Genomic DNA, 6,000 nt, shown 5'->3' on the forward strand with positions numbered 1-6,000 from the left:
CTATTTAAGAAAAGCCCAGCCCACCTTTGAATTACATGATGCCCACGTCAAAATTCGTGGTGATACACGAACAAAGCTTTGTATTGACATGTCTGAGAGTACATAAGCGACTTTTAGAAGGGTCTAAACCTCCTAAAAAAATAATTTTAAACACGACTAATGGTCAAATCTTATTTCAATATTTTTTCCTATCTATTTTTTTATCCCTATGCGTCGTCTCTATCGTTTTATGATATTTGATTAATCCAAAAATACAAGTAAATACAACCTATCAGAAATAGATGATACGAATAATATTTATTTTCAAAGATATTATGAATACAAAATCTAATTGAATCTCAATTCACAACTAATTAACTGTGAAGCAAATTTTTTATTTTTTCTTTTCTTTCTATTCTATCTCACTCGTGACAGTACTTCAATACAAAGTCACTACTCAACTGATAACAATTATAACTTTATTTCAAAATTTTCTCGTAATGATAAAAGCATTTTTAACTTTTACGTCTTCAATACATTTTCTAATGAATTAACAGGACTTGTAAGTAATTGGAATCTCTGATGTAAAAGTGACTAAAAATCTATGAAGTAATAATTTCGAATGAGAACATTTTGAAAGTTGTTTAATGTTTTGCACTCAATGAGATATTTGAGTTAGGAAAGATTTTATAAAATTTTATATTACGTAAATATATTCCAGTAAGATAATATAGAAACTATAGTATAATCCTGTTGCTACAACTAGATAAAATAGATATTAGGTATATATTTATATAAGTTATTACTCAGAGAGAAAAATGAATATAATAATTTTATACTTTCCTTGAAATTATCAGGAAGTCCTTGACTCTGCAGATTTTTCCACCAACTCACGCCTTGTCAATATTTTTTATGCAACTTAGAATGGCAAACAAGCTGATAGCCGATCTAATGGAAAGTGATAACTGTCGCCTATACACATAAAAACATGGACATAACTAAGTATACTGTCTCGCTCATGATACCTCCCATGCATTACCATTTCTGAGGACTAAGGTGTTATGCCTCTGTAACCTATAAATTCACTGAGTTATCTCACCGTATACTCTGTTATATCCATGGTACTATAAATGTCTATAGGCGACAGTTAGCTCTGTGGGCCATCAGCTTATTTGCTATTCTAAATTGTATAAATAATATATAAATACTAACTAATCCGGCAAACGTTGTTCTGTCGTATAAATATTTTTGTCTGGATAGAGACACCCTAATCACCTCGCGTTATGAAATATATCTTACGAAATAATCTCATATATACTTAATGTACATAAAAAAATCATAAAAATCGGTCGAGCCGTATCGGAGGAGTTCGACAACAAATATCGTGACACGAGATTTTTATATATACGATATATTATATCGCTAATGATAGCTTCTAGAGCTAAGCTTCTGTACACTGTAAGTTCACTAGCAAAATTCACTTTTTAAACTATTAATAATAAAAATATAATAGAAATACATTAAACTACATATATAATAAATAATATAGCCATTCATAATTGTTCGTATACGAAGACTTGATTCATTATCTTATTTAATATAATTTACAATCCTCTATAAATAATATTATTTATAGTGACTTCGCACTACTTTATTGTAAATTATGGTATTGTTTATTTTCGTTCAATAATAGTGTATAATAAATCATATAACAAATATGTTTATTCTTAAGATGTGGTCGTTAAAAATAGTTGAAGTACTGTTGAACATGCAGCACTCAACGATAATGATGTTCTTATTTTATTATTTGCTATCTTTGTATCGTGATTTTCGATTTTTTCTCACTTTTTTAATTTATAAAAAAAAATAGGTATTCTGACTTTTTGTAATAGTAATACAAAAAAAGTCTGCATTATACGAAAGCGTTATTTAATCTAGGTAGGTATTTGTTCTTATATTATATAATAATAAATTAAACAACAATGATCATCATCTTCCTACCCTTATCCCAATTATTATTTGGGGTCGGCGTAATATGTTTTTTATCTATATTACAGATTTGGCTTATAGTTTTACTACCGGCCGACTGCCTGAAGTCGACCCTCTTTGTGAATGCATTTGTTGGTGGTTACCGCCAAAATAAATTGAAATAAATTAAACAACAGTCGATAAACAATATTTTCTAGTAAATCGAAAATAAATTTATTAGTATTGATATTATTATTAATAAGAACTTAATATAATTTTAATAAAAAAAATATGTTAACGTTTTAAATATCAATATATATGCATAAATGAAATTAAGCAAATAAATAGGCATTTCGTTTTTTTGTAATACAAATATTCGTAATTAAAACAATCTGTTGACATTATATAAAAGCATGTTTTTTATATATCACGAAGGTGGCAAACTAGCATACAGTCCGTCTGATGGTAAACGGTTACTGTAGCCTATGGACATTTACCGCAAAAAAGACGCCGTTTGTCGTATCTCCTCACTTTCAGGGCACTTCCCTTGATAAAAAGTCAAGTCTAGGAATTCTGGGCGTTGATATATCTTGCGACGTCCAGTTTTGCGGTCATCTGGAGGAGAAGGCTAAGATAGCTTCCAAAAAGTTAGGAGTGCTCAATAGGGTGAAACGATATTTCATGCCAGAACACCGCCTGAAATTATATAAAGCCCAAGTCAGGCCGCATATGGAATACTGTTCTCACCTGTGGGCAGGAGCGCCACAGTACCAACTCCTTCCGTTAGACCGCATTCAAAGTCGGGCGGCTCGAATTATCGATAGTCAACGCCTTACTGTCCGACTTGACCCATTGAAACTGCGCAGAGATGTTGCGTCTCTGTGCATCTTCTACCGAATTTATCATGGGGAGTGTTCTGAGGAATTGTTCGGATTGATACCTGCTGCTGATTTTCACCACCGTACAACCCGCCACAAACTAAAGTTTCATCCCAATCATCTGGACGAGTGGCGGTCTTCCACCGTGCGTTTTTCAAGGCACTTTCTTCCACGCACAACCATTCTTTGGAATCAACTTCCAGCAGCAGTATTTCCGAACCGATACGACAACATAACCTTCAAGAAAAGAGTATATTCCTTTTTAAAAGGCCGGCAGCACACCTGCAATGCCGCTGGTGTTGTGGGTGATCATGGGCGGCGGTAGTCACTTACCATCAGGTGAGCCGCATGCTCGTTTGCCCCCTGTGTTGTAAAAAAAAAAAAAAAAAAAAAAATTTGCAACACTAGAGATGTCACGTGCGCGTTGCTGAACTTGAAGAGGCCTTAATATATCCTTTTTTAAGAATTATATACTGTAGTCTATAGAGAAAACCTCAGCAGGGAGCTCTTTTCACAGCCTGAGCGTTTGCGGGAAAAAATTCCTCTGAAATCACACGTAGCTCCTCATCGAGCCTCAAAAAAGGGTCAACTTTTTATCAGCTAAATGTCAAATTAGCTGACTTGTTGTTTTAATTAATGTTCTATATATTTACGCACACAATATTTAATTATTTAATAAATAAAATGGGTTTTCATGCATTAAAAAGGTGCAGAATATATATAAGACAAAATAAATATTGAAGTTATAAAGGAATCACTCATAACTATTTACCACGCAAAATTGTATGAAAAAAAAATGACCCGCTTATCACAAAGCATTTGTATGGAGACACTCTATCTATATAATCTAAAAGGTTCAACCAGATGATTATATTAATATTATGAATTTTTTTTATTTCAGATATCGTTCCCGTAGCAACGAGAAAATATTTTTAAATTTAAAGTTGTAATTATACATTTAGAGATACATTGTACCTATTCGTAAAGAATTTCGTAAACACAGTTAATTACAAAATTTTAGATTCTTTATACTTCTGTCCAAAGTCAATTAACATAATAAAGAACACGTATTTATACATACGAATCGAACAATATTTTATCATAAGACAAATCAAAACATAGAAATTGATTCTATTTTTAATTTTTTGTTTTTTTTTTTTTTGTCAGTCTTAGTAAAATAATTAAGAACCTTTATCAACCAGCTAAAAATCATATTCAACTGAAAATAACAAAAAAATAAACTGTCCTTTGTTGCTTATATTCGCAATGGCTTCCATAGAATTTCCACTGCCAGCGTGTGGCAATTTAATTTCCGCAATATAATATACTGAATGGCAGCCATGGTTGATAACAAAAAGAGAAAATTTATTAATTAATTTGTGTTATAAAAAGTCGTTATTTGCCAATAAGTGTTTTCCTTTTAACATCAAAATCAATCTCGAAGAAATGAGAAATTATATATTTATTTACTTTGTACTTTGTCTTACCACAAAAAAAGTTAAACTTGCAATAGAAAGGTATTCAATACTTGCTTAGACAATTTACTACAAAATCAAAATAAAAGAAGTGTGCTGCTTCTCACGTTAAAAATAGAAATAAACAAATTTCAATATAATAATAATCTATAGATTTTTTGCAGATTTATTTATATATAAACATAATTACACTAACTAAGTTCAGCGATGGACAGCTAAAGACTGACTTGATGATAATGGTGTGAAAGACACTAAACTAAACAAAATTTAATCAATTATACGAAGTTTTGTTAACCACTATTTAGATAAACAGTCTTATAAATATTTTTTGCAATAAGACCGTATGTATTTAAATAGATATATTTATAAATTAGATACAAGTACCTTATAGTCGTAACATAAGCTTCGCTTCATTTTTATTATTATTATTATATCAGCCGTCAACTGTCCACTGTTGAACATAGGCCTCCTCCATAATGAGAGGTTTTGCCAGTAGCTACCACGATTGGCAAGCGTATTGGCAACTACAGTTAGGCTTTGGTCATGTTTTAAGAGGGACTTACTACGCTACTGCCATCCCTCGACCATTAAGTTCCCTTAGTCGCCTCTTACAACAACCACGGGAAAAGAAGAGATCACCGATTCTATGCCGGGACACGGCCAGTTTTTGTTTAGCTTAATTGGAACTAGATAGCGTTATGTGATATGTTCATTGGCAACGAATTATTTCACTAAGACTGAACGCTACTTATACCGTTAAAATTACTGTTTTACTTAAACTTTTATTTGTATATTTTTAATCCTTGTAAGTGTAGATATAGAATTATTTAATTCTAATTACCTTCTTTTTGAAAATATTACAATTTAATTTATGAAGTTTCAATCAAATTAATCCGAATTTGTGTAACTATTTTTTATAAAGTCCAATTAGTTCTCGAAAATTCTTGAATCTAAAGAAATAAATATATCTATTCGATGTATAAAATTTAATATTATATCAAGACAGTGATACTTTTCAATCAATCATCATCATATCAATTTTTGAGTGCCAATAACATCGAATTTTTGAAATAATGATGATATTGAAATATAAATAAGTACTGTACATAATTAGTAATATTAGATTTAGTACGTTAAACGTAATTCATATAATAAAATGTTATGTAAATTTATAAATGTAAATAAATATTAATGAAAAAAGTATTTTCGTCAATTATGTAGTTCTTTGAGAACTTTGAGCCCGTTGTCGAAAGTACTTTTTAAATCTAAACCTTAAGTAGTATGCAAGAAATTTAAATTTGTATAGTTTAGATATGTCATAACTATTTTTATAACTGTATAAAAAAATATCGTGTATTATCTACGAAGCGACGCCTTGTAATTAATTAAATGTCAATGGAGAAATATGTGCAATTTGCTGTAATTAAATATAAATAAAGTATACCAAAGATTATGGTTTATGATTTTTATCTTATATTAGTAAGTACGTGTTAGGTAAATGAAGAATTGAATAATAAGGATATTAAGGCCAGATCTCCACTACAAAACCGATCTCGGTTCGCTCTCGGTCCGCTCTCGGTCCGCTCTCGGTCCGATCTCGGACCGCTCTCGGTCCGATCTCGGACCGCTCTCGGTCCGCTCTCGGACCGCTCTCGGACTGCTCCGGTCCATAATAAGAGCGTACCGAGCGCGAACCAAGA

General features: G+C 31.3%; 1 protein-coding gene across 5 annotated transcripts in view; it reads left to right on the forward strand.

Annotated features, from left to right (window-relative positions):
* The window catches only part of LOC113521184 (prolactin-releasing peptide receptor-like), a 187,270-nt gene extending 181,519 nt beyond the window's left edge, over window positions 1-5,751 (forward strand). For all 5 annotated transcript variants that reach the window (XM_052894114.1, XM_052894113.1, XM_052894112.1 and 2 more), the window contains one exon: window positions 3,727-5,751. The gene's annotated coding sequence lies outside the window, so the exon portion shown is untranslated. The remainder of the gene's footprint in view (window positions 1-3,726) is intronic.
* The last annotated feature ends 249 nt before the right edge of the window (window positions 5,752-6,000 follow it).

This window comes from Galleria mellonella, unplaced genomic scaffold (assembly GCF_026898425.1).
Source record: "Galleria mellonella isolate WM207_F2 unplaced genomic scaffold, CSIRO_AGI_GalMel_v1 utg19, whole genome shotgun sequence".
NCBI lineage: Eukaryota > Metazoa > Arthropoda > Insecta > Lepidoptera > Pyralidae > Galleria > Galleria mellonella.